We start from the raw sequence: 21,315 nt of genomic DNA, 5'->3' as shown, positions 1-21,315 counted from the left end.
ATCGTTTGCTGATGCTGCCAGTTGAACATGAAAATAAATTACAATATCAGAAGCTATCTGGAGAAGCTTGTTTTGAAGTTTCTAGAGTCCTTAAAAAAATGAAACTTCTTATTATTGATGAAGTAAGCATGGTCTCCAATTTAATGCTTGCTTTTGTGCATTTAAGAATGCAACAGACACTTAAGAAAGAGTATGATGTGTTATTTGGAGGTAAACATGTCATAGTTTTTGGAGATCTGCTGCAGCTGACTCCTGTGAAAGGACAACCTGTATTTGAAACTGTTACACATGAGGAGACCAGAAAGTGCCTGGGCAGTATTGGAAATGTAAATATATGGTCACATTTCAAATATACTGAACTGATTCAAAATATGCGACAGGTAAAGGATACTAAATATGGAAGTATTCGTCAAGATATTAGGATTGGAAAATTAACTGAAGATGCGAAACAGACTCTACGAACTCGATTACATTCCAAGCTGTTTCCTAATGAAGATAATGTTCCTGAGAGAATATATAGTAAAGAGGTAGTAGATAAGTCAGTGATATGCTTGATGCCAACTCTGAAAGAATGTTCAGTTTTTAATGAGAAAATGTTGAATTTAGAAAATCAAGAAATTAAGAAACTGGAAGCTAAAGATAGAATAGAGCATGAAGGTAGTACTATTGTTTTGTCTGAAAAGTTGAAATTGAAATTGGATTCTCTTCAAAAAACTATATCTAAAACTGCTGGTTTAGAGAAAAATCTGCATGTATGTTTAAATTGTCGGATAATTTTAACAAGAAATTTACATGTAGAAAGAGGATTGGTAAATGGAGCAATGGGTAATGTTGTTGGTTTTGTCAATTATACCAATAGAGATGAGATTGAATTTTTGAGGATAAAATTTGATGGGATTGAGGAAGTTCAACAAATTAGTCGATGTTCAACTCGTTTTTTGCTTGTGAAAGACTTATATGTCTGTCGTAAGCAATTTCCAATTTGTTTAGCATATGCAGTGACTATACATAAATCTCAAGGTTTAAGTGTAGATTGTGCTTTGGTAAATATTGGAAGCACTGTATTCAAAGAGGGCATGGCGTATGTTGCTCTATCGCGTGTTAGAACTTTATGTGGACTTTATCTAATTGATTATGATGAGACAAAGATTAGTGCAGATTTAAATTGTGTGAAGGAGTATAATAGGTTAAGAAGAGAATATGCTCCAAGTTTACCCCAATATCCTTTAATTGAAAGGCGTATAGTTGGTCAGAAAAGGAAAAATGAGGACAAATGTGCTGAAGTAGTCCAGAAACGACGAAAAAAAGATGTAGCTGTTGTTGGTAGCTCTAGCAAAACTGTTAGTATTGAAGAGATTGTTGGATTTAAGTTGGAAAATAGGTGTGGTGTCAACTGCTATGCAAATGTAGTAGTTAATGTTGTTTTCTTTCTGAAAAATGTTAAGGAACAGATTATAGAAAATCAGGAGCATACCTTTTGTCATTCTTTAAATTCTATATTTGAAACGTGTAGTAGTGGTGATAGTGAAGTAGGAAGTGTTTCGGAATTAAGGAATGTTTTAGACATATGTGCAGGAGTAAATCAGTTTTCTCAGAATATTCAGCAAGATTGTCAGGAATTTATTATGTATATGTTTACAGCTTTGGAAGATGAAGGTGTAGATATTGATAGTCTTTTTGGGCTTTCTTATAAATGGGAACATAAGTGTGATAATTGCTCATTTCTAAGTAGTACTGAGATACCCAGTGAAAGATTTTTATATTTGACATTTACTTAATGTTTGATGGTATAAAATATGGTATAAATTTTGATTGTGAAAGTACAGAAAACAATAGATAAGACTAAGATTAAATATTTTCAGAAAAAAACTACTTAACTCATAGTATTTGGCCACGTGGAAAAATATGAGAGAAGAAAATGAGTACTTTTGAGAATTATTTAGAAACTTATATGGACGCAAGTGTTTGGGAGAGGTATTTAAAAGATAATGAGTTACCTTATACAATTTGGCCACGCGGAAAGGTATGAGAGATGAAACTGTGTCTTTCAAATACATATTTTTAAAGGAGATTGCTGCACGGGGCTTTGTTGAGATATCTTGAAAAATAAGTGGTATACTTTAATTAGGTTGTAACTGTGAAAGATGTAGTGTGCTTACTCAAGAAATTGCGAATTTGAGGAAAACATTTAAGACATGTTTTTTTCAGGTATTTATAATATGTATGCAGATTTTGTATGGGTTTTTTAAACACAATCCTTTTGATTGTGCTTTTTTTTCCCCGCTGTTATATGATGATTAATATTGAAATCACTCTTGATAGTGAAAATCAATGTATTCTGAGAACAGCAAAAATAAATCATTTAATATGTTGTTTACTTATTTTGTTACATTGCATTTAGAAATATGTATTATAATAGATTTTTTTTTTACTCTCCTCCACAGATATTATATGTATAAGGTAAGTTTAATTAATAATATCTGACAGTTTTCTTTGCATCTCTCTTATTGTTTCCTATTGTTTTTTCTTTAAATAATATACTTTATAATCTTATTTTTATTTTTTTTCCACAGCTGCTACGTTTTAATAAGAAATTTACTTTTTTTTCTTTTTATTAGGTAAGTATATATAATAAAGAAATGTTTACAACATTGTGTTATTTATTTCTCTATCCTTCTTAAAGCAATGTCATCTTTTATATTGAACACTTTCATATAGGATTGGGTGCATTGTTAGAAGGTATGTTTTAAAAGTGATTTAATAAAATGAGCGACATTTCACTGAGTGAGTTTAGCAAAGTGATATATGAAAACAATGGTGTATATGATATTAAATGTTAAATGGTGTTCTTTGCAGGACTTTAAATCCTGTGTTGCAGTTCCAATTCTGCCTCAAGATTAGGGGGCTGGGGGGCTTAGTGAGACTTGTATGGTCATGATTGAGCTACTCCATTTATGAGGCATGGTTCAGGTGTGTTTATGATAGAGTGGTTCCGTCATGGTTCTGCTTAGTGAATAGAACGTGTTAAGGAAGCACAATGTTAGTGTTCTGCATGCACAGCGGCAAGTTCATCACAAATGTTGTCCGTCCTGGGGACAGCTGAGGCAATGCTCATGATGGAGCAGCTTTGTGATGAGTATGGAAGCATTTAACAGCTGTTAAAAAAACCTGAAGGGTTTCTATAAAGACGAGGTATGTGTGTCATTCTAGAGCCCTGTATCATAAAGAAGTGTTCTTCTGAAGTAATACGTATTGAAAGTGGTTGACTGTAATTTATGAGATTTTACTCAGTGAGTTTCTGGGCCATATTCTTTCAAAACTTTGCATGTGATTGCTGCGTCAAGATCTACGCCTACTTCAATTTGAATATAGAGGTATATTATGAAGGGTGTTTATCTGTGTTTTTTTTGCTTTAAACGTCAAGAAAGCAGAGATAAAATTATCTCTCTGTTACCTAGCTGCTGCTAACACCAGTTACCAACACTTAGTAGAAGATAGTGAACATTTTGGGCCGCACTTTGCATGTCAGTTGCATTTATATCTAATGACATGCAAAGTGGGCGTGCCAAGATGTTAGCGACTGAAAATAGTCTTTAACATCGCTATCTCTTATTACTAGCTTTTGGAGATATTTGCGCTAAGCGAGAATATTTCTAAAAGCTAACACCTGCCCTGAGCAGTTCTTAGCCATGTTATCCAATGGGAGGTGGATAACATGGCTAATAGCATTAGGTCGCTATGCATGAATAATCCTTATTTTTCTGTGATACTTATGCTTTGCAACGATTTTTACCGCATTTGCGTTAAACCTCATTAATACCAAGGTTTATTTGCGGAAGAAATCGCTGCAGCGCTGCGGTAAATGTTTAGTCTCTAACCAAGTAGAAGGACTGCTACATACTTGAATATTGTTTAGTGCTTATTTTCATTGAGACCGTCACAGAAGTTCAATGGATCCGAGACGCTGTTTTTGTGCATCTTGGCAACTGCCAAGCCTTTGTAGCAGTGGGAGTGAGGGCTCTCCAAGGGGCGCAGCGTAGCTCCTTTTGATGTTTATAATTGCAGATAGCAGGGTAGAAATGTCCGCGGAATTTATGGATGCTTAGTCACAGTATAGTGTACGTGGTGCTCTTAGCACCTCATTACGACACACAGGGGAGTCACTTTGCACAGTTGGAGATCAGAGACTTAGGAAATAAAACTTTATAATAGCAGGGCTCTAAGCGATACAAATCGCCCGTTGTCGGTGTAAAAAATATCACCGCTATTGGTGGTATTTTCTACGGTGTTAGTGGTCGAAGGAGAATAGTAACATATATGTGAAAGAAAATTCTGCAACAGGCTCAGCATTTCACATTATCACGTGAAAACAAAAGTTTTTCTCATATAGCAATAAGTCTCTTATAATTAAGGGACGGAGTGTATCTAGTGCTATTTACTACACTGCTATGTGAACGATGTCAAATGTTTTATAAGGGGAGGCTTTAAAAGTTTTTCGATAAACTGGTTTTCTAGGGAAGTGGGTGGAGTGTTCCGTGTAAATTGCAGAATAGAAACTAGTAAGAACCAATTGGAAGTGTTGTTTTCAAGTCACATGACTGCACATGCGTGTCTCGACGCCTGTACGCGATAGGTGGGTGCGCGCACCCGGTCGCGCACTAAATGAAAGCGGCGAGAAAATATTAGCTAATATGCTCTTGGAGCTCGTTTTGGTACAAAGAGTTAGTTCTGAAAATAACTTTTTTTTTTTTTTTTGGAAACAAGTGTTATGATGCTTTTGATTTCTTAAAGTTGCTACGACATTTTTCAGTATGTCATATTATCCAAATAAAGTGAAGAAATTTAACTTTTCTAGGAGCATTTATGACTCTCAATTTTGTGTTTAATTAGAATAAAGCTTTGCTCTCCGTATACAAGAAGTTTTCCACAGTTGTTGCATTTTATGTGCACGTTCGCCAGACATGGTTTCAAGTCCATTTCAGCACTTGATGGAGATACAGGTCGTCCACCGGAAGATGTGCTGGTTACTTCTGATGGTAATAGCGTGGCCTCCGTTTTTCTTGTGAAAGGTGGTCGCTCATCTCCTTCAGATTCGGAAGATGAATGCGGAATGGTAGCCATTGCAGCGAAGTCTTCGGGAAGATGTTCGACGTTGTTCTCTCTTGAGAGTAGAAAAGAAAGTGATGGAAGTAGGTGGAGTGCTGCGTGTAAATTCCAGAATAGAAACTACCAAGAACCAATTAGAAGTGTTGTTTTGAAGTCACATGACTTCACATGCAAATCTCAGGTCCTGTACGCGATAGGAGGGTGCACGCACCCGGTCGCGCACTAAAATAAAGCGGCGAAAAAACATGTCATAATATGCTCTTGGAGCACGTTTTGGTAGAAAGAATTAGTTCTGAAAAGAACTTTTTTTTTTTTTTTTGGAAACAAGTGTTATGATGCTTTCGATTTCTTAAAGTTGCTACTACATTTTTCAGTATGTAATACTATGAAAATGAAGTGAAGAAATTTATCTTTTCTTGGGGCATTTATGACTTTCAATTTTGAGTTGAATAAGAACGAGGCTCTGCTCTCCATACAAAAGAATTTCCCCACACTCGTTGCATTTCATGTGCACCATCGCAAGATATGGTCTCAAGTCCATCTCAGCACTCGATGGAGATACAGGTACTCCACCAGAAGATGTGCTGGCCACCTCTGATGGTAATAGCGTTGCCAGGGCTCTTGTCGATGCTTTTGCATAATGCTCAGGGTGTCTTTGTTTAACATGCCGCAGCATGGTGTGTATAGAAAAGGAATATTTTTTATTTGGATTTCCCCTTGAGAGCTCCGAATTGCATATCGTGCAGGTCACTTTTGGCGCATTCACTTTCTTTTGATCTTCAGGATAAGTAAAAAATTGCCAAATGAAAGATTCCTTTTTTCTTCTTAACGGTGGTCGCTCATTTCCTTCAGATTCGGAAGATGAATGCGGAAGAGCAGCCATTTCAGCAAAGTTTTCCGGAAGATGCTCGACGTTGTTGTCTCTTGAGAGTAGAAAAGATTGTGAGGAAAGTGGGTGGAGTGCTTCGTGTAAATTCCAGAACAGAAACTACTAAGAACCAATTGGAAGTCTTGTTTTCAAGTCACATGACTTTACATGCGGTTCTCAGGACGTGTAGGCGGTGACACTATCTAGTTACGAACGTGATTTGGAAGTAGCGATGTTCTTTACTGAAGTTTAAAAACGTGAAAAGAAGTGAATTCAAACACATACGGATTTCACATATTTATAGAGCTCGATTTAAGTATACAATTAATAAATTGTAAAACCTGTTATATTTTTCAAAAAAAATATTAAGGTGTGTACAACCAGTCACGCCCGAACGATTAAAAAAAATTCGGCTCCATTTAATTAAAAGGTTTATATGACAAAAAAAAAAGCCTAGGTTCAGTGTCTTAACGTACTATAAGTTCTTTCATTGGTCTATGAAGAAATTCATTAGGTTTAAATTGGAAAGCTTTCATGAAATAAATAGGTTGGTGCGTGCACTCGGTTGTGCACGTAAGTTTGCTATGTCGATATTTATTTCAGGTATATCTTTCAAAGTTAGGAACTAGCATTCAAAAAACCTATGAAATTCACTGAAAAAACCAAGGGTTTTACACACGTTATAGTTAGGAACTAGCATTTGAAAAACCTATGAAATTCACTGAAAAAACCCTAGGTTTTACACACGTTATAGTTAGGAAGTAGCATTTGAAAAACCTATGAAATTCACTGAAAAAACCATAGGTTTGACACCAGTTATAGTTAACTGGAAATTTTACTGACATAAAACCAATGAAATTCCACGTTATAGTTAGTTTTACTCACTATAACTTGCGCGTGTAATGCACTGCTGATGACATCACATATTACATCACTCATGACATGGTCAGTGACATCACTGATGACATCACTGATGACACCATCCTTGTGACAGAGAGACTAACCTATTTGCACTGTAAAGTAACCCTTAAAACACATTTTGAAAAAAATAAACTAACATATAAAAAAAGTGGACATACCTATACCAGTTACAACAACCAATTCAGTAATTCCAACATTTATATACACATCCACTAATTCACTAACAGTTCTATATAGTCACTCGTATATATACTCACTGATTATATATAGTGATACAGCTATACATCCTGTTATATACCGACAGACATCCAAAAGTAAATCACACACATATTCACACTTGCAAATAAACTAATAAACATCCATTTATTTACATATACAGATATACACACACTACCACCTTACTTCTAAGTAAACTTACACTTACTTACTCTTTTAAACAATCACTTATAGAAGCACATACTTATTTAAACAGGAACTCTTTCAATCTCTCACTGTCACATATACTCAGTTATATATATCAATACTTACATAAACTAGATTAAAACATATGTCGTTACTGATAAACACACTAGTGAGGCAGGCATTCACTCACTAACACACACATATACACACTCAGCCATCCATACAGTCCTGCAATCCATTAAGACACTTATTTAAACATTTATTTTTCCATCGACCTCTACATATACATATATAAAACATATTTATTTTTTAAAAAGACAGACATTCACTATATGGTGTTATCAGTGATCTCATGAGTGATGTAATATGTGATGTCATCAGCAGTGCATTACACGCGCAAGTTATAGTGAGTCCAACTAACTATAACGTGGAATTTCATTGGTTTTATGTCAGTAAAATTTCCAGCTAACTATAACTGGTGTCAAACCTATGTTTTTTTCTGTGAATTTCATAGGTTTTTCAAATGCTACTTCCTAACTATAACGTGTGTAAAACCTAGGGTTTTTTCAGTGAAAATATATATATATATATATATATATATATATATATATATATATTCACTGAAAAAACCATAGGTTTCACACCAGTTATAGTTAGGAATTAGCATTTAAAAAACCTATTAAATTCACTGACAAAACCAGTTATAGTTAGCTGGAAATTTTACTGATATAAAACCAATGAAATTCCACGTTATAGTTAGTTGGACTCACTATAACTTGCGCGTGCAATGCACTGCTGATGACGTCACATATTACATCACTCATGACATGGTCAGTGACATCACTCATGACATCACTGATGACACCATCCAGTGAATATGTGTCTTTCTGAAAAATAAATATTAGTGAGTAATGTTTAAATATTTAAATATATATATTATTGTTTCACTTTGTGTATAAGTGGCTACATGTGTTGGTAAGTAGCTACATGCGTATGTATATGGGTTATTAGATGTTTCTCTTAGTATCAGTATGAGTGTCTATATGGTTTGGTGGGGGTATTACTTAGCACATAGATGCATGAGTGACTGACTCGCTGTTTGTATGTGTTTTGAAGACAGCATATGTGCAGGACTGTATGGATGGATGAGTGTGTATATGTGTTTGTTAGTGAGTGAATGACTGTCTCACTAGTGTCTTTATCAGTAACTACATATGTTTTAATCTAGTATATGTGAATATTGATGTATATAAGTGAGTATATGTGAGAGTAAGAGATTGTAAGAGTTCCTGTTTAAATAAGTATGTGTTTCTATAAGTGATTGTTTAAGAGAATAAATATGTGTAATTTTCAATACAAGTAAGGTGGAAGTGTGTGTATAACTCTATATTCAAATAAATGGATGTTCAATAGTTTATTTGCACGTGTGAGTATGTGTGTGAGTAACTTTTGGATGACTGTCGGTGTTTAACAGGATGTATAGGTGTATCACTTCATATGATGAGTGAGTATATGTATGAGTGACTATATAGAACTGTTGGTGAATGACTGGATGTGCATATAGATGGTGGAATTACTGAATTGCTTGTTGTAACTGATATGGGTATCTCCATTTTTTTTTAAATTTCAGTTTCTATTTTTGAATATGTGTTTCAAGGGTTACATTACAGTGAAAGGAGGTCTGTCACTATGTCACAAGGATGGTGTCATCAGTGATGTCATGAGTGATGTCACTGACCATGTCATGAGTGATGTAATATGTGACGTCATCAGCAGTGCATTGCACGCGCAAGTTATAGTGAGTCCAACTAACTATAACGTGGAATTTCATTGGTTTTATATCAGTAAAATTTCCAGCTAACTATAACTGGTTTTGTCAGTGAATTTAATAGGTTTTTTAAATGCTAATTCCTAACTATAACTGGTGTGAAACCTATGGTTTTTTCAGTGAATTTCAAAGGTTTTTTAAATGCTAATTCCTAACTATAACTGGTGTGAAACCTGTGGTTTTTTCAGTGAATTTCAAAGGTTTTTTTAATGCTAATTCCTAACTATATAAGACCTGAAAGCCCACCAGGAATCTCCAGTATGCGCCAGGGGACTGCATTGCAGAGAGGTGTAATGAAGCCACAACCCTTTTTACACCTCTCTGCAACGCAGCCCCCGTGCATGTTTGAAGAGGGGAAACTAATTCCCCTTGCATACTGGGGGCCCCTGGGGGCCAATTAGCCCACCTGGAACCTCCAGTATGCGCCTGGGGCTGCATTGCAGAGGTGTAATGAGACTATGCCCCTTGTTACACCTCTCTGCAACGCAGCCCACTGCCGCGTTTGCAGAGGGGGAACTAATTCCCCTTGCATACTGGGGGTCCCTGGGGTCAACTAGTCCACCAGGAGCCTCCAGTATGCGCGAGGGAGCTGCATTGCAGAGAAGTGTAATGAGGCCACACCCTTGTTACACCTCTCTGCAATGCAGGCCACTGGCGCCTTTGCAGAGGGGGGACTAATTCCCCTTGCATACTGGGGGTCCCTGGATCATATCTGCCCAAACACCGATATTCCGAACGATTGTAAATGACTTTTCTTGAGAAACATTTGGATTTGGATTATCATGTCCTATACTTTGGAATTTTTGAAAGACTGACTTTGAGGATGCTATAAATTACTCAAGTCTGCCCGAATTGTGTGGGTAAAATTGATACCTAGTCACTTTTAATAAGAATATACTTATGTCTCGTCTAACATTTGGAAGAAATATCTAGTTATATGATAACGGGATACCGACATAACTTGAAGGAAATAAGAACGCCCTGAAGAAGTTCTGTTGTACAGAACGAAACGTTTCGGCTGGCTGTGGTACATAAACTTAAGGAAAATAAAAGCATTTGAATATACACCAAGATTCAGCGCTTCAATAAGTACTCTAAGTGATATGATTTGATTGGACTCATTGTGAAAGTGGTGCTGTGCCAAACTTTGGAATATTCTCCACTACTCTCTACTACTTACTCTCTCCCACTCTCTACTACTCACTCTCTACTGCTCTCTACTACTCACTCTACTACTTACTCTCTACTACTCTCTACTACTCAGTCTCTACTACTCACTCTGCCACTCTCTCTACTGCTCTCTACTACTCTCTACTACTCACTCTCTACTCTCTATTACTCACTCTCTACTCTCTACCTCTCTACCTCTACACCTCTACCTCTCTACCTCTCTCTACACGCACACATATAGACATATATGCATATATATATGTGCATATGCATTTATATTTATGTATGTGTATATATAAAAAAAACAACTAAACATTTTTTTTTCTAATCAGCTACTTTTAAAACTGTCATTCTTTTTCCCCATGGTACACTCCCCGGTACGCTTACCGGTGCGCGTACCGGGCGCTCCCCCCGCGAAAATCAAAATTTTTTTTTTTTTTTTTTGCCCCGTGGGGCCCTTTTATGGCCCCCACATCAAACCTAGGGGGTCAAGGGGGGTCTACTCTGCCCCCTTATGGTCATTTCCCCCTTTGTTTTGGCCACCTCTTGTGTCTCGATCCTACCGAGACACAAGATGGCGGCCGCTCCGGACTGTTTAGAATGTTTACAGACAACTGAGAGCCAATCAGCTTTCTGCGCGCAAGTCGCGTGTCGCTGTGCATATGCATTTATATTTATGTATGTGTATATATAAAAAAAACAACTAAACATTTTTTTTTCTAATCAGCTACTTTTAAAACTGTCATTCTTTTTCCCCATGGTACACTCCCCGGTACGCTTACCGGTGCGCGTACCGGGCGCTCCCCCCGCGAAAATCAAAAAATTTTTTTTTTTTTTTTTTGCCCCGTGGGGCCCTTTTATGGCCCCCACATCAAACCTAGGGGGTCAAGGGGGGTCTACTCTGCCCCCTTATGGTCATTTCCCCCTTTGTTTTGGCCACCTCTTGTGTCTCGATCCTACCGAGACACAAGATGGCGGCCGCTCCGGACTGTTTAGAATGTTTACAGACAACTGAGAGCCAATCAGCTTTCTGCGCGCAAGTCGCGTGTCGCGCCGGGAGCGCTCTCCGGTGCGCGCCCTGGAGAGCGCCTATAGATATATATATTTTTTTGGACGTTAATTTCTCAAAATCCACTGAAGCACATATCTTGAGACATAGCAAAGGCACATCGGGCTACCAGTCCCTACAATTTTGCCAAGTTTGGTGGAAATCCATTCAGCCGTTCAAGCTAAAAGTGAAATCGACCGCCCTATGGAAATTAACATGGGGAAAACGCGTTTTGGGACCCTCCTTTTATCTCGGCCCCCGCTTAACGTATCCCCCCCAAACTTTCAGGGAAGGACCGGAACCCCGCGAGGCCATTTTCAGGAAATTTTCAGGCAGATTCGTCAACCGGCGCCAAAGTTATTCCAAATAGAATTTTCAGATTTAACATTGAAAAAAATCCTAACTATAACTACCTACTGGCGACCGCCAGTAGGTAATATATATATATATATATATATATATATTCACTGAAAAAACCATTGGTTATAGACCATATATAGTTAGTGATTAGCATTTACAAAACCTTAATTTACTCGCACAAAACCATAGAAATTCCATATATAGTTAGAAGCGCTAACTATATATCGCGCACCCGCAATCCACTGCTGATGATGTCACATATTACATCATTCATGACATGGTCAGTGACATCACTGAAGACGCGTTATCGCGTAATACGTCATTGGACGCGCCAAGTTAGCGGACCCGGAAGTGGACCGGAAAGCGGAGCAAAGCGCGAAACGTAAACACAGCAGGTCATGTGACTCGATAATTACACTTTTCATTGGTTCATTTCACTTTTGGTTTCCTAATGATGTAATACTTGGTCATGTGATATAAAATTAACACTTTTCATTGGTTTAGAATTTTTCCTTCTCCCAAATGATGAAAACCCCTCCTTCTTTCCTCACTCTGACTTTCATCTTGGTGAGAGAAAGACCTTTTTTGATTCATCAGCAATGGCTTCAATGGTTGCTTCTGCCAGTGTGCCCCCACCACCTCCTCCACCTCCTCATGGGAAGAAAAGACTACCTGCTTCACTATTTATAGAAGAGGAGGAAAATCAAGAAGAGGAGGAAGAGGAAGAAAATGACGAGTTTTTGCCAGAGGAGCCCAGGAGATATAATAGGAAAGAAAATTATATCTGGCAATTTTTTAAATTTCCTGCTGACCAAAAAAAAGTAAATGCCAGATACGTCTTTTGTCGCATTTGCGGCGATCGTCTTTCAAGGGGCACAGACAAAAAGTACAGCTATGGCAATCATACAATGCACAGGCACATGAGTCGATGGCACCCTAACAATTACAGCAATGCCCAACTTCGCGACCAACAACAAAATCCGCCAGAAATGGCAAGAAGATCTGTTGTTCAGGAGGTATCGGGACCGGAGGCGAGGGAGGTGATCCCGAACATCCAAATCAACATGGGAGAAGTGAAGCAAGTCTGTGTGTGGTGCAACCAGACACTTTGCTTCCGCGAAAGTAGCATTATCCTTATAATGAGAGCCATCAACAATCATGTGTGCCCAAAACGCCCCAAAAAGTAAATTCTTCTTTTTTTTGTTGCTCCTGTTGAGCCGTCTTCGATGAATCATTTTTGTTTCCCCCCTCCCCCCAAAAAATAAAAAAAAATACAAAATGTTCAGAAAAAAACAAAAAAATATAAAAAATGTTCAGAAAACTAAAAAAAAAATATAAAACAACAAAAACAAAAAAAACAGTTCTTTTCAGAACTACCTCCCCATTATTAAAAAAAATTGGTAGAATTCTTTGAACTCTGCCAAGCTCTATTTCTATTAGTTCGCTCCCAGTTCGCACTCCGGTACGTGAACTTTGAGCGTACCAAAAATTTTTTGGAACAGTAAGTATAAGGAAAGGAAACAGACAGTTATGTTACAAAAAAAGACAGCTATAGGGAGTAAAGAAAAGATACTGTTACCCGCAATTCACTTCTGATCATGTCATATATTACATAATTTTTTACATGGTCAGTGAGATCATCAGCAGTGGATTGCGAGTAACAGTTTTTTCTGTTTACTTCCTATAGTTGTCTTTCTTGTAACATAAATGTCTTTTCCTATCCTTATACTTACTGTTCTTGTTTTAAAAAATTTTGGAGATCATTCAGAAACAGTAACATTAATAGAGACAGAATTAGTGAATAATAATGAAGAAGTATGAGAAGAGAGGGACTGAGAAAAATACTGGAAGGAGTAGAAAAATTAAGTAATAGAGAAAGGAAGGAGAGAAGTAGCAAACACAGGAAAGTAAAGATTAAAGAAATGAAGCAGTAGAACTAATAGATGTTAAATGTGATAGATTAAATGATTGAGTGAGGGTGACGATAAGGTGTGTCCTCTCTAAAAGTTTGTTTAAGGTGAACCGTACTCTGGGTTGCATATCAAATTTATGCTTGTAGAAGAATACAGACGAGATAATAGATGTCAAGACCTACCATTGCAGTAAAACATGCCCACTTATTACATCAATCATAACATAGTCAGTGACATCAACAGCAGTGGAATGCAGGTTAAAAAAGTAGAAAACATTTACCTTATAATTCATGTTAACTTTTCAAGCAAATTTTTCATACATTCAATCTGTAAAAGAGAGAACAAACATTTCCAAAAATATTAAAACATGTATTTAAAAATTTGAAAAAAGAAGGGAAAAGGTTCAAGAAGAAACAGTTTTTAAACAACTTTGACACTTACAGAAACCTCTACTTCTCTACGACCCCTACACAATCCTAAAGATATTTATTTTAAACAAACAGTATCTTCATGCTGATGAAATGAGGCCTATTTTGAAACATGATGCTTCTTTTGCATTGCTTATGTCTCACAATAGTGATGCAATAACAGAGCAAAAGAGATGTAAAACCATCATAAAATTGTGTCAAACATTTTAAATGATTGTTTTAGGATGCAAATAAGATGTGTGCTTTCAAGAGCTTTCTTTGAGGTGAGGCCTATTTCTTTTTTTTTAAAAAAAACAGTACCTAGAAGTACAGCACTATAAGCATTAAAATTGACACTTACAGAAGACTCAGCTTCTCCATATCTACCTCACATTTCTAAATGTATATCATAATTTCAAAAAGCATAACATTAATTATACATGTTAAATGGTTTATTTTTGCTGTTCTCAGAATGTATCAAATTTCACTTAAATCAGTGACTTGAAGGTATTCATCATGTAACAGCGGGGAAAAAAAAACACAATCAAAATGACTGTGTTTAAAAAACCCATACAAACTAAGAAAACTGATTTCAAAACTCCTTAAAATTAACTTACTTTCAATGACGTCGAAGGATCTCCTATGAACAGCATCCACTCTGTTGTGCTATAAATATTTTCAGCCCGCCACTTTCTGAAAGAAAACCTCCATCGATACGAAAAATATGTTACCTAGAAAAAAAGACTTCTCTCATTCTATCACATGTTTCCACTAGGCCAAATCATGTTGCCGCGATTCGCAAGTCTTGTAATTCTTCCAATCAAATCCCGACATTTTCTATTTTCGCAACTTTCAAAAAGAAAACATTTGAGATTATTTTCACAATCCTGGACTACTAATATCTTACTCTTCTTTGTCACTCATGTTCTCCTTTTCCTATGACACTGATACTGCTTACTATGAAGCAGACTTACTTGCATCAGGTTTATATAGTTGGATTTTTAATCTAGACAGCATTGCAGACTTACATTCCCTCTACTTAAAATTTTGGTTTTAAAAACACCAGATAAGAATTTTTAAGGTCAAACGGCAATTTTTTTTTGAAAGTTACAACGGAATCATTGCAGAATGACCAGCCGTTTTGAGACTTTAAGTAAGCTGTATAATGTCCTGATGTTGTTGATAGACCATCGTGAGAGATAATTGCTACAGTTACAAAAGTCCTCCCTGATATTGACAGCTGAGAAGCCACAAAATGTTTTATTAAAGTTGACAATTTTGATCCATCAGGCCTACATCGTTGGATCATTAAAATGACATACTGGCCATATCTACGTATAAATAATGTTGACATCATATCACATTTACATTGGCTACACTCCATGTTGTGATCCGCTGCATTTACTAGCTTATTAAAGGACACTGATTTACTGTCTGGCAAAGTTAAATATATAAATCTTTCTGAGTCTACACTAGTAGTACTTGATACCAAACAGTTATCGCAGTCATGCTGCCATTGATAAGAAAGCCCAAACAGGTGATCTACATCTACACCCTCATCTTGCAATACATCAAGCATATACATTAAAAACTCCTGACAATCTTGCTGATTATTTTCAGAGAAGTCTGTTTGACCTGAACATTCATCTAACAGATAACGAACTTCAGACACACTTTCTACTTTTGTTCGATCACTGCTACATTTCTCGAAAACAGAATTCAACAAACAGCATAAAATTTGTTCTGAATTCAACAGAATCTGTTCTCTTAAACTCTGTAGTGAAAAGAGAACATCAACCACTACATTTGCATAGCAGTTGACACCAGAACTGTTTTCAAATTGAAAACCGACAACATCTTCAACAGAATCCACTTTCTTTCTGGTAACAATTATTGGTTCATTGACTTTTAGTCTTTTTGCAACAACCTCCCTACTATTACTGATATTTCTACGTTTCCGGCCTACCACACGTTTCTCAAACAAAGGATATTGAGGCAAATGTGGCGCATACTCTCTTCTTAACCTATTGTATTCCTTAACACAATCTAGATCCGCACAAATGTTTGTGACATCACAGTCAATCAAGTACAATCCCGATAAAGTTCTAACTCGTGACAATGCCACATATGCCATACCCTCCTTGAACACAGAACTGCCAATATTCACCAATGCACAGTCTACACTTAAACCTTGCGATTTATGAATTGTCACCGCATATGCCAAGCAAACAGGAAACTGTTTACGGCGAACATATAAGTCTTTAACAAGCAAAAACCTAGCAGAACAACGACCAATTTGCTGTACTTCCTCAATGCCATCAAATTTAATTCTTAAAAATTCTATTCCATCTCTATTTCTGTATTTCTCAAAATCAACAACATTACCCATTGATCCATTTACCAGACCTCTTTCTACATGTAAATTCCTTCTCAAAATGATTCGGCAATTTAAACACACATTCAAAGTCTTTTCAAAACCCGCTGTTTTGGATATAGTCTTCTCTAATGAATCCAATTTTGATTTCAAATTGTCTGATAAAATAATTGTTGATCCCATATACTCTAATTTGTCGATAGCTTCACGTTTCACAATCTCTTGCTTTTCTAAATTCAACATTTTGTTGTTGAAAATGGCACATTCTGCAAGAGTTGGCATCAAACATATCCCGGATTTCTTCTCAGTAATTTTCTGAAAAATATTCTCAGGCACAATCTCTTGTTTGGGATATAAATTTGTCAGTAATCGTGCATTTAAAGCTTCTTTCCCATGCTCGGTCACTTTTCCAATTCTAATATCTTGTAGAATATTCTTGTAATCTTCATCCTTTGCCTGACGCATATTTTCATGCAGTTCAGCATAATTGAAGTTTAACCATATATTGACGTTGCCAATGCTCCCTAGGCACTTCCTGGTATCTTCATGCGTGAGTATTTTGAACACAGGTTGACCTTTTACTGGTGTCAGCTGCAGAAGATCTCCAAAAACAATGATGTGTTTGCCACCAAATAACACATCATATTCAGTTTTAAGTACTTCTTGCATTCTCAAATGCACAAAGGCAAGCATGACATTGGAAACCATGCTTACTTCGTCAATGATAAGTAGTTTCATTTTCCTCAAGACTCTTGAAACTTCACAGCAAGCATCCCCAGATAACTTGTTGTATTGTAATTTGTTGTCATGCTCCACCGGCAGCATCAGTAGACGATGCAAAGTAATACCTTTAATGTTATGTGCTGCCAGTCCAGTAGGAGCGGTGACAACACAAGACAACGATGACTCAGTCCTTTCCTGCAAATAACAAGAAATTGCTTTAATGAGGAAACTTTTGCCAGTTCCCGCTTCTCCACTCACGTACAGTCGGACAGGCTTCAACAATGTACATGAGCACTCGTTCTTCTCATGACTTAATCCGTGCTCAATTTCCTTGGTAACTTCATCATATATTTTCCTCTGCTCAACGTTGAGTTGTTTTTCCAAGTCTTCTAAGTTAACTGAATCCTCCTGAGCATGTGCCATGGCTCTTTCTACTTCATTCATAGCAGTGGCAGCTTCATTTTCGATAATAGGTCCTCCAAGTGGATCTTGACTCAATGAAACAGAACTCTGACTGTCCTGAGAACTGTCTCTGGCAATCTCGGCTGCAATCATTGCTTCCTGCTCAATTTCCAAAGTAAGCATTTCTTGATATTTAGGAAAAGCAGGACATTCTATGGACTCCTTGGCTGCATTGAAAGAGTCTTCGTAACAGAGGAAATCTCCAAGCAGTTCCTCTTCTGTACGCCAAGGCTTGAAAAGTTGCAAAAGTGCTAAATAGAAAAACTCATTTTTTTCTGGAGATTCGCCACTCAATTTTCGATGGTTTACTAATTGGCATTTTCTTTGCTTGACCAGACATCCCTCACTTCCAATTACAGCATACACTCCTTTCTCAATATCTTCTTTGATGTTCCTCTTGAATATATAATTTTGTAGAACCTCATATAGACAAACATTCTCAAGGTGACTGCTTCGATTTGGATAATATGTATCCAACATGTTGGTCTTCAAAATGTCGGTACTGTTTGGCTCCTTTTCCGCCAAATACTCAATTTCCCGGACAGGTTTTAGAACTCGATTTCGTGTTGCAGCAAGACCAAGACTTGCCCAAACGATACTCCTGGATTTAGCATAGAGACTGGCTGAAGACAAGCGGTCAGAACATTCGTAAGCTCCGATTTCTCGATGCGACAACATCTTCAGACTGAAACTGTACAACTTCTTGCTGAGGCTCTTTTCATGGGAAATGTCCTCCCACATATCCTTCAGTTCTGTCTTTTCTTTTTTGGTGATGTAAGATGTCACATACCGAGCCACAGCCATACAGTTGTCAGCCACAAACTGTATATCCATGTTAGCATTCCACATGGACAAAATCACTGGGTTGTAGTCATTGATGTACTTGGACTCTTCGTTCCTTTTCAAATTGTATGTATTCTTGGGTGATTTCCTCGTCACATTATGTCGCAGCGAGGACATCAAACTGTTCACTCTTCCTTTAGAAATCACCGGTCGTGGAAAGTTGAAACGACATTTGGTGTAGAACTTGTCCTTGTTTCTGAATTTATGACGACAGTACTTTCCACAACGATGGCTTTGGAAACGTAGAACTTGTTCTCTTAGGCTTTTCTTCTCCGTTGCGTTTGGAACAGCACACGTAGAATACTGTTCTATGAAACTCATCACTAAGTCATCCGGATCTGTTCCAAATTTAGGTGCATCCTTGATCCACAACAACATATGTATATGAGGGGCACCTCTTGCTTGGTACTCCTTTCTCCAGAAGAAATCCAACACCTCTCCAAGAGGTGGATTCTTTTTATTTGTGATGAAAGACATCATAGCTTCAAATCTATGATTGAAGTACCTGCATACATTCACTGGATCCAAAGAACACAGTTCTCCAGGTGTCTTGAATTCAATGTTTTCAATATTTCCATTTGCCTCTCGTAGAAATTCAAGTAAGTCTTCCCAGCCATACTCGGCACAGCTCAGAGTGAGGAACCATGTCGGAGTTCCTAAGTTCCTCAACATACATTTTAAATCACCATGACGACGGTACCAGTACTCATTAGTACCACGCTGACACGCCATGAGATTAATTAAGTGAGAATCCAAAATACTGTCTTGGACATTGACTTTATGCATAAAGTCACTTGCCGAGATGTTTCGCATCTGTATACCACTTTTTAAGATGTGGTTCACTGCATATGACAGTCCAGACAGATCGCTTTCAAACAGGAGATGAAACAAATAGGGAATGCATTGACGAAACCTAGCATCTTCTGCATACAATCGTAAAGTCCGGTATTCAGACGCAGGAATTTGACGAGGTCGCTCATCATATCTGCCTCCTTGACCTGTGGGAAATAGCTGTGGGAAACACCGAGCTTCCAAACTTTCCTCCCAAACACTAATGGGACTCCCTTTGGCTTGTTTCATTTGAAACAACTCAATAGCATTCCCCATGACTTCCTTGGAATGCAAAGGATGAACACTATAATGTTCATATATTTCTTCACTATTAGACACCTCTACTTTCTCAATTTGGCCAGCACACAAAACGCTATCCTCTTCATCACTTACTTCCTCTTCTGCAACATATACATTCTTATAGTACTTATTATTTTTCTTCAAATACAAAGTTGCATCTTTCACTTTCCTAACATCCACTAAATCTTGCCATATTTTCTTATTCTTTGTCGGAACCCCATTAACCAAGATAACCAGAGGTTCCTCTTCCACTTTCTCAACTCCAATTGTGTTAATGTTTTTGTTCAAATCTAGAGGCAAATAAACACCTCTTCCCTTTAATCCTCTCTGTAAATCTGCTGGAGGCAACTTCCCTGTCTTGGGCTCCATTCTTACAATAGCCTGAAAGGGATGGATACTTTGAATCAAAATAGATTCATAAGTATTTAAATCCTTCAATTCTGAAGGTATCTCAACCAATTCCAGATTATTATGAACTGCCCTAGCAGGCATCTGGTTTTGATTTAATTTATTACAACAATAAGTACACACACGTTGATCCACTCCCAAATCAACACAATTTTCTACCATCAAGTATGTGGCAAAATACTTCCATTCACTATTATTTTCCCTTTCAGTTTTTGCATATAAATCCACTAACTTAGTCTGATTCTTATAATAAGTGCGTCGACAACATACACAAGTGAAATTAGGCCTCTCACTTGATTTCATCTGAAACGTGGCAATTTCCTTCTGAAAATTATCTGAACTAGAAACCTGTATATTATCTTCAACATAACCCTCTACTTCTGGGTCAATTTGAACATTCTCATCTCTACTACCAAAGTAACAAAAGTCAATTTCTTCACAAATATTCTTCACATCTATTTCAGAACCATGCAAAAGAGCAGCACATAATTGTTTAAGCATAATTGCTGGACTCTTAGCATAATACAACATTCTCACTAATTTTCTCACTTTATTATGATGCACTGCTAGCATCCTGAAATGATGAAAAACACTCTGGCATACTCTCCTGGAAAGACAAGCCAGTGAATGACCACGCAAACCTGTCATTTGTCTCACTCTGCAAGGATCTAAATCTTGCAACAACTTCATTTTCTGCTTCAAACTTTTCTTATTAAATGTCCGTATAAAATCACAAAGCAAATTGATGGAAACCTGTCGCACACTGCAAATAGAACTACACTTCCAAATGTACACAGGACCCTTAGGACGTCTTCCTAAAACCTCATCACTTAGCGCCTCTTCTGTCTCTGTTGTCACAAGTTGTTCTTTTTCAACTGGAGAACCATCCTTCACTTCATAAGCTCGACCACTGGTGTCAACTGCAAACACCAAATCATTATCCTGAAAATAACTCTCCTCATTAAAAAATGCCTCACAACTAGAACTATGCATCCATTCTCCGGAAAAAACTTCACAAAAGTTAGTACGATTTACTACTCTCTTCCATCTACTTTTAGTTTTGAAATCAGAAATTACCTTGCTTAGTTTCCTAATTCTATTGATTACCAAAATAAACAACTTTCGCTTAATTTCAAAAGCATGATCAATAATTTTCTCTACATTTTTCTTCTTCTTATAAAATGCCGCTTTCTGTTGGCCTTTTTTTTTAATATTTTTCAATAAATTAACTATTATCCTATTACGGAACATTCGATGTCGAATGTCCCTAAACTGTTCTTTCCTTCTACTATCATGCACAGAGTTATCTCTTCCTCTACCAGTAACATTTTTGATGGGTCTCTCCTTTCCA

Source organism: Lissotriton vulgaris, chromosome 5 (assembly GCF_964263255.1).
Source record: "Lissotriton vulgaris chromosome 5, aLisVul1.2, whole genome shotgun sequence".
Taxonomy (NCBI): Eukaryota; Metazoa; Chordata; class Amphibia; order Caudata; family Salamandridae; genus Lissotriton; species Lissotriton vulgaris.
Note: the sequence above shows the minus strand (reverse complement) of the source record.